Genomic DNA, 9,484 nt, shown 5'->3' on the forward strand with positions numbered 1-9,484 from the left:
TCTCGAGAAAGATATTACATGAGCAAACATTCAAGGATTTTTAGCGTTATTGCTGAGAACAGTTGAAATTCCTTCTCGTATCTCTATATTCTTATTTTCCTTTTGTTTCGCTTGCCTAAGCTAGTTTAACCCTTCCAGTCCCAACGGAATCATTTGTCGCTGTAGAATTTATACTTCTTCGTAAACGAAACTTGCACGCCAAAATTCAATTTCAGTAAACGTGAAGTATAGCAATGGATCAACTCGCCGACTTCGTTTCGCATGGATATAATGCATTGCAAAGAAAGAATGGGACAATGCGAAATAAATTATTAAAAGTCTTGAGAAACGTGCACGAAAATTTTGATTATTTCAAGATGAGAATTTTTTAAAGCATTATTTTGTATTAAGATATCAAGATTGTATATCTATGTATACATATGTGTATGATTTCAAAGATAATTTAATCTGACTTAAAATTTTCTGAAATATACGTCGATTTGCTAAAGGAGTGACGGAAAAATGAAAAAAAAAGCGAATTTTATACTAAATTGATTTGACACAGAAAATTTGAAATTTTTTCCTGTTGGTTAGTAAAACCAAACAAGAAATCTCCAGACAATTTTTATACCGATGTTACTTAGCGAATATTTTCCTTCGTAAAACAGAACGAACTTGCGGCTCATTGGACCTTTATATAAGTTCCCCTGTGCATAGGGACATTGCGTCTCTATCTGGATCTTTTGATATTCTTTCTGAGAATTTGAACTCTCTATTGCAAAAGTCGGGCACGAAAATTTTTGTTTCGTTAGTAATAATAGTTGTAAGTGACTAACGTTAATTTATTAACACTATTATAAAAGTTAATAAAAAAAGGTTTGTTGGAAAATCGCTTCATAATGATCGATTTATAGTGAGCGATTTAATTAAAAACGATAAATTTAAGGCACATCTATCCAGCTATAAACGTAAAAATACTCGGGCAGTAGCAAAAACATTAAGCGACTCGCGCTCTATGATAATTTCAAGTTATGAATAAGTCGTAAGTGTTAATATACTGAAATTATCCTTTCAGCCAGTGCGTTTCCAAATAAATATCCTGGCCAAGAGGATAATAAAGAAAAAATATTTAGGATATAAATTATTGCGACGCTTTTTACACCTGTTACAACGTTCTCTATTGAAATTCAATAGTTTCATAATTGACAAGGTCGTACTGCACACGAGCTGGGAAAACAATTAGAAATTAAAAACGGATTTGCCACCGTACCATTTGGTATCCAGTTCGTTTGACGTATCGCGACTGTGCTGCTCTGTTAGTCAGCTAAAATAATCGGATTGTTCGTAATCGCCAGTAAAATGAATTAATCGATCTTTGTCGAGTGGTCTAGCATGGGAACATTCACGATAAACTCTGTATGAATATTGAAACGTTTCGGATTTCTCTGACGGGTAAGATTTCTTAATGCTTCGTACAGTAAATTTTAGTACTAGTCATTGTGTTGGAATTTAATGCGATATTGATGAAATGATGTATCTTTTATTTGATTTTTTAAATAATGGTGTAATGGATGTTTTTGAAACAAATAGAAAAAATATCAAACAGAATCTAATGGATGATACTGGCCTGTCAAATTCATACTACTACAAATCGAGAAAACGATATTTCGTATAAATCAATCTAACGCATAATGCTTTTACGATTTCAAGTATTATTCCTATATTAATAATTGAAAGATTAGTAAAATGACAGTAATGGATACAGGCGAAGGAAATCAATTAGGTCCGAAGAGCGGATCCTGTGATCATGAGTTGCACGTGCATCATGTCATGGATTTACGACACGTCTATCGCTATAAAGTATACAGATACCAGGTCCAGCAATTTATACGACCCATGGAAACACAGACCATTTACATTCATATAACAATTTCAAGACCCCATCTTCTGGCTCAATCTTCACGTTGGCCGTAAAATTTTTAATTAACATGTTCTCAAAAATGTGCTTGTGTAACGCTTGCGTAACAAACCCAATCATCTTAAGTACAGCATTTTTTCTTTTCATCTTTTCATTTATTTTACTTTTTTATTACATAAAATAAGACCAAAACGTTTTAATCTGAAACATTTAAATATTTTATTTAAATTGAGAATCAGAGAGTCTATAAGAAACTTTTAGTTTGCCTAAACTTACAATTGCCATTGTTTCATGCGAAACAAAGTTTAATCACCGAAAGCAGGAGTTTAGAATAACTCTTAATTCGCTGAGCGCTTCTGTAATTTCCTGGAGTGGTCTTGTCCAATAATCTCTTAACCTCGTATTACACTCGATAGCGAGACTGAAAGAAGCAATATAACGTCCTAGATAAACCTAAGCTCATTCGGGACAGTCATTAAATGGCTACGGTAAAGGCTTTAAACGTCGTCTGTCTTCCCCCTCTGCTTCCTAACCAGAATCAAAAGGTGCGCTTAAAAACAATCTTTGAAGTGTGTAATCAACAGCCCAAGCAATTATTGAAGATCTTACAGGAAGTCGTAATATGATTCGTTTCTTGGAAGCAGAAATAAAATAAAGACACGATAACAGATAATTGTTTATACCAGATGTGTCTACTACCTGGCAACTATCACTCTTACGCAATAATTTACCAATAATATTATTAAAGCAAGAAATGAGTAAGAATAATTAAAATAATCGCATACGTGTTCTCGTATCAATGCGGAGATGTTCTTTCGACTACTGGAATGTAGAAATTCTATCACTAGTTGATTTTCTGTGAAATAGACGAGCGCTGCAGTGGTTATATAATATTAAGATCTCAATTGCATTATTAACAGGAAGTTGGTCCAAGTTTCGGATGTAATTTCGACCGCAAAACGATTTAACTTTAGCTGAAGGTTAAATTAATTTTAAGAAAAACGTTGTTGTACCATGACAGCAAGCTGCCCGCGGCGATATTAATTTAAACTTTACATACCATGCCGTGGATGGGTTAGCTTGACTAATAGAAGTGTTCAGCAATCTTTTGAGTCTCTAACGTAAACATCTTATGTAAGAAATAAAGCATCTGATTCTCAATTCGGCGTAAAAGAATGTATAATGCACGTTAATGTAAAAAACATTTAAATATGAATTTAACCATTACTGGCTTAGTTAAATATATGCAAAGAAAATATTGTAAAAGTATGATGCAACGCGTATGGAAATGAAAGTTATGAATTATTAATTAATATCGTATAATTTTTTAACAAAAGACTAAACAACAATTTAAGAAAATAGATAAAACTGATCTTCAACTTACAATCTAATGTGCTATAAAACGAGTCGATATGGGTCACGCAAATTAATATTTAAAAAACGCAAAAATCATAAATACGTAATAGTTCAGGCGAATAATAATAAATCATCGATAAACAACCCGTTAAATATTCATTGTGAATGAAAATCGACGTGAATAAAGAGATTTTCCGGAACCATTTAAATTTCGATGATCCAATCAAATTCTGCGCAATGAACCGTAAAGTATCGTGGCTGGTTCGAAAAATTTGCTAGCATATGCGTGTTGAATGAAGCACGCATTTAAATTACCCGGAATAATGTGCATTTATTGTTACCAAACAAACAATTATGGCGTATAAAAGACGTAAGCGTAAACACATATACGTAATTTAACGTTTCCAGGGGGAAAAGGCGTAATGGGAAACTATTTCTGCTTGAAAGAGGTGCTTATTACTGTTCATTTCAGTATTTAAGGGAACAAAATTATTTCATAGGATACTCTTCATCCTGTAAATTTATTCTTGCCTTCTGTTTTATGAACAAAATATAGAACTTATTTTTTATTCTTTACCTTACTTTTTGTAGTATTACATTTGTATGGTCATACAAGAGTAGTACTAAATAATACAAAATTTAATATATCTGCGGCAAATTAATTAATATGTAACTGATATAATAAATACAATGAATGATGTTTTTTAATACTGCAAAATTATCTCTTCGTAGAGATTCATATTTCTTTACTAAAAAAAAAGAAAAAGAAAAAAAATGGAAGATCGTGGCGTAATCATTTCGATTCATAACAAAAGAATAATCCATAGGATCACAAACAGCAAAAATGGCGTGAACGCACACACGAACGTCCTGAAACCTGTCTCTTCCAATAGCGTAGAAATGGCAACATAGTAACTGTGTTACCGGCCACAGAGTCATAAGACTCTGCTGTTGTGAACATTGTTTCCTCGTGGACCACACGAAGGAAATTCCATCCGGTTGAAACATGAACGCGTTCATAATCGCGAAGATAGTATGTATCATGGTAGTGACGACACAGGGATCACAAGGTGTCTTATGGAAGCGATAGAACTTCGTTATAATGAATACCCAGAGTTTGCAATAGCTGATTTTCATTATGTATCATGTTCCTGTAATTTGACTAAATATCGACTGCAAATGATACGAACGAGTATTTAAATAAAAGAAATATTCGATTTTAGTATTTGTATTGAAGTCGTACTTCTATCTCTGAAAATTACATTTCTGGTACTGGTTACGCATTTAATGTCAGCATTTTTTGTCATCGCGTCAATCCACAAATTCATTCACGTACGTGATTGTTGAGAGATTTAAAGGCGCGAATGGAAGTTAACGTTTTTATCGTATGGGCCGAATAACTCAATTTCGTATGCGTATTACCAGTGAATCTCAACCAGTCGAAATTCAATAGCTGCACGCTATCCTCGGATGTCGCAAATTTGACACACAATTATTGTTATTGAAACTATTATTAAACCGACTGGCGTATCATGAGCTCATGCAAATCACTTTGTCACATGTTTGCCACATAATCAATGCTTCATATTACACTGTTAGACGTAATTCGCGAGTATGATATTAACGTAACATATTATCAACGAGAATGAACGAAGAGTGAATTTTATGACGAAAACAGAATGTAGTCATTATTTATCAACTCATAATTTTTGCTTATTATACTATCCCCGCTTCATTGCACTATAAATACTTTCCTATTTTTTCTCCATGTTTCCTAACATATGAATGAGGTGTCTGTCTGTTATGATTTATATTTGTACAATAGAAATAAGATATGGCAGTGATCGTGACTACATGTAAATATCGACCGATCTTCGACACAATATTCGAAATTCGTCGATAAAAAAAAAACAAAACTAGCCGCAATTCCTGATTTTCGATACACTTTTCACGCGATAGAAAGGAAAAAGCATATAAAAAAAGCGAGATACGCAATGTTCGTGAAACAATATTTCATAGCACTTTCTGTTCTCACACCTGAAGCCACTAAACCCGAGATCCCGAGCCGCTTGGTACGAAATTTTCCGTGAAATATCGGGACGCTTAAACCAATAAAAAGGTTCCATTCGCGAAGATCATATCGGGGAGATGCGAAATTTTTACGGACGTCGAATTCGTCGACGGTTACGAGGACGCGAATTCCACAACGAAATTCTTCGGATATAGGAACGCGATATAGGCAATATTTGAAGGCCGTGTATCCGATCGAAAGCGTTGAAACGTCATCAGCAGTTCTGTTTTGTGAATCAAGAGAAAAAAGAAAAGATGGAAAAAGCAAGGGAAAAAAAGAAAAGAATCCTTTCATTCTTTTTTTTTCTTCTCTCCTTCCTTAGCAAGCAGTCACCGGCCAAGAATTTCCCCTAAGTTCCTACTGCCCCTAAAATTCGCACTTTCCATAAATTTTCAGCGTTCTCGCCATCTCCAGAGTGAAAGCAATGGAAGACGAAGAAGCTGGATCGCGGGAATAAGCGGGAAGAGGAAATTGGAAATGAGGAAAATAGTTACGACGCGATGTTACGTACCTTTCCTCGAGCTAGGGATGAGAATGACGTGGTAAAATGAGCGAGGAAAATTTCGTGGGACATCAAGAGAGGAATATCGAGAAGTAATAAATATCAGAGAGATGCGAAAGACACGTAATGGTGGAGAAACATTCTTGATTTTCAATACGACGAAACGTTTTAAACGCTTGACGAAATCTCGACCCGATGAAATTTCGCTTGAACGACTTCGTCGAATTATTCCAACGAATGGAAACGAATAGCATTTACAGATAATTGACGGTATTCTCCCAGGGAGAATCTCGTCTCATCGGATTTATTTCGGTTCAGATTCCTCGGTTCAATTCAGAACGCTCATTAATAAACTGTTTTGATTTCGTTAAATAATAAAACCTCACTTCTTTTATATACGAAATATAGGCGAGTCAATGGGACCTCGATTTTTTCGATATGATAATAGTCTGAGATTGAGTTAGGTAAGTATGATTGCGGAATATGAAAAAGTAATTTGGAAAAAGTTGTTAATTTAACCGAACCGAAAATCAGACCATCCACCCGACTCACAAAACCACTGAATTTACCTGCATCAGCTGCGACTGTATTTTCAATTCGACTTTAACTAATCAGCCCGAGCCATTGGCCGATTAATTAATCAGGTTATTTAAATGCGTTCACTTAGACACATCAGAACCGGCTATACTTGTTGCATATCATTGTTCGTCGGCAGGCATTGTTCCACGATTCGAAAATATTGATTCAACATGCATGACAGCGCGACTGCATCTCATTATCCTTCAGATACCAAAAACCAATGATATATCTAGAGGAATAATTCAACTAACAACTGCTGGTGTATACCGTAATAACGCATTTTATGATGGCTTATTTGCGCCCGAAAATGCCTGACTAATTACCTTAATTAGCTCGTGCAATGTGTCCGCCGTGTCATCGTGTCTTTGTTTCCATCGTCCCCTCGATGCGAGAAATCGTTAATCCTATTGAATTTTAATAGCAGTGACGTTACCACATAGAAAATGTACACTTCACTGCATATCACTTTCTTGAAAATTTAAAGAGGTATGAATTTTTGGTTTTCCATGACTTGAACAGTATTACTATTGGAATGGAATATGAATGGGATGAAAAAGTTTCGTGTTATTCGATGAGATCGAAAATTTGAAGTGTGAAAGTTTTGGGAGATGTGTGACCCTCCCAGAAATGTATGTGTGTCTGTGTGCTTTTTTCTTTTATTTTTTTTTTTACAGGTAATGCAAGTCGAGAAAATATCGATAGCACAGAGTAACGCTGACAAATATGAGTTCATACAACTTTACCGATATTTTTAGACTTTTTATAAGATATTCGACAGAAGAACATGATATATTCAAAAACACATGAAAAAAATATATGAATGTAACCCCAAAGAATGTTGTTAATGTTTTTCACCGATTGCTTATTTAAAAAGCAAAATGTTAAATATCCTCTATTATCTTAAAATTAATTAAGTCTTTCTATTTTCCGTTAAAGGAGGAAAGGAATTAAAAAAAAGAGAAAAAAACACTGAACGGGCTGTTCCACTTTTATAAATAAAACTATGGCGACCAAGTGACCACTAGGCCAAGTACAAAGAAAGTCATGCAAAAAAAAAGCCTTCTAAAGATCCGAATGAACCGTGGGTTAACTTATGTGCGAAGTTCCATAGGTTAAAATAAGTATCCCTTGTCGACACCGTTCAACAACCGCTTTGGCCTTCTTCTACAGAAACGAGGGTAATCGTACCTATAAATAAAGGTTTATCTTAATTAACGACCCTTTTTTACGCGTATTTATCTTCCAGAAGAGGGTCGAAAGGAACATTTGTGCGATCAATTACTATCTATCGTTATGGCGAATTCGTTTATTATTAAAGTGGAACAATAAAAAGTCCCGATTTAAATTGTCCTTCTAGATCGGAGTTTCGACGACACGCGTGAACGTGTGATTTAAACAGATTCACATAATCACAGAGATTTAAACAAAATCGCGAGATTTAAACCACCGAAACAAAAACTTTCAGCGAGCGAGCAGTTGCAAAAAGTAATCGACATTCGCCGGTGAAATTCTAGCGAAGAAAGAGTTTGAATTACCGTGGCGCGGCCAAAGCAAGGAAAAGAGAAGAATAAGGTCACGATACGGGGCACACGATTTTAGCAGTGCACCAGTTCAAAGCTGTGTTCCAGGCATACAAAGTTACAAACTACCGAAAGGTAGTGCGAGCACGTAAAGCTCCCGGTTGTTAAAATTGAATCCATAAATCTGATGGCAACATTATTGCGCCCGGAGAATAATTCAAAATTCTAATTTCTTTGAGTTGTAACTCCATCATTTCTGACGGCACGATGCCTACCGCAAAAATAATTTCATTGTTACCCTATTTATGAGATCTCGATCGTTCAACTTTCACTAGAATATATTCACTGTTATACGAGCGTTTTGCATTGTTTAGTTGCTAAATCATTTTACGACGTGTTTAGCTTCTTAATAAGATATATTTAATATAATATTAGTTACTACACTTGTAATTTAAAAAAAATCATAGTCCTTCTCTGAGTAGAGAAAATAGTTCTGACTTCACAAAAATACAAATTAGTGAATACAAATGAGCATGCAAATGTCTGATCTCAAAAATATAGCAGAACTCTATCACAAACGTTACATTCATTATTAAAGCTTCTAGATAACAGACTAATACTTTGAGAGCTTAACGTAGAGAGTAAAGAATAGTCAAAATGAATCAAACAAAAGAATCAAATCGTTAAATGGCGCAACAAAGAAACAGTAGAAAATTGTGCACAAGACCTGACATTTCTTTCCAAGGCAGACAATCCCATATTTAAACCGCCTTTGCCCGGTTCGCTGACTTTCGTGTCAAATACGTACGACGGAAAATTAAAATTTCAAGTCCCAAGGACTGCGGCTGCGCTGCGTTGGAAATCGACTACCGAGTATTTAAAACTGTTTCAGTGCGAAGAAGAGCCATCCTATCACGAGACAAACGATAAATAATGAAGGAAGATACGTCTAGTTTCTCGGCGACCGTCAATTATATTCTCCGCTTAATACGTACTGTTCGTCATCGTTATATAAATGTCACTGCTGTTCCACGAATAAAGGCTGATGGAAAAGCAAAGGTCGCGATGACGGTCGATTTAGTTTTGTTTGAGTTAATTGCGTTCTTTGAAGAAGATTGAAGCAACTTATTAAAGACATATTTAAAAAAAACAATTATTTCAAGCAGAACGTTTCTTAAGGAGAAAATTTTAAGAGTTTATTTGACATAATTCCTCTAGAAAAGGTTAAAAAAAGAATTTGATGGAACTTGAAGATCGAATGAGAAACATGAGTTACATTGAATTGTTTACCCACAAAAAATAATGATTTCAAAGGAATGTAAATACAAACATCGCTTCTGTTACAATGCTATAGTTCATACTTCATTATATATATTAATTATAAATTATATATATAAAATCATTTTATAAATTAAAAAAAATATTATACATTTTTAAAAAATAAATTATTTTGTAAAAATTTAGATTAAAAAGAAATTATTTAATAAAGAATTAAATATATCTATGATATTATTATAAATATTTTATTTATAAATTTTTAATAAATTTGTATTATAATA

General features: G+C 34.2%; 1 long non-coding RNA gene across 2 annotated transcripts; it reads right to left on the reverse strand.

The window, feature by feature from the left end:
• Positions 1-605: 605 nt before the first annotated feature.
• Positions 606-8,790, reverse strand: LOC122575252. Of its 2 annotated transcripts, XR_006319369.1 has the most exons (4): positions 8,653-8,790; positions 6,729-6,809; positions 2,174-2,318; positions 606-2,098 (listed from the first exon to the last, which is right to left on the reverse strand). It is a non-coding gene; the product is annotated as an uncharacterized LOC122575252 (long non-coding RNA). The 2 variants fall into 2 exon arrangements; XR_006319368.1 differs by having other exon boundaries at positions 606-2,318.
• Positions 8,791-9,484: the final 694 nt, after the last annotated feature.

Source organism: Bombus pyrosoma, linkage group LG14, assembly GCF_014825855.1.
Source record: "Bombus pyrosoma isolate SC7728 linkage group LG14, ASM1482585v1, whole genome shotgun sequence".
Lineage (NCBI taxonomy): Eukaryota > Metazoa > Arthropoda > Insecta > Hymenoptera > Apidae > Bombus > Bombus pyrosoma.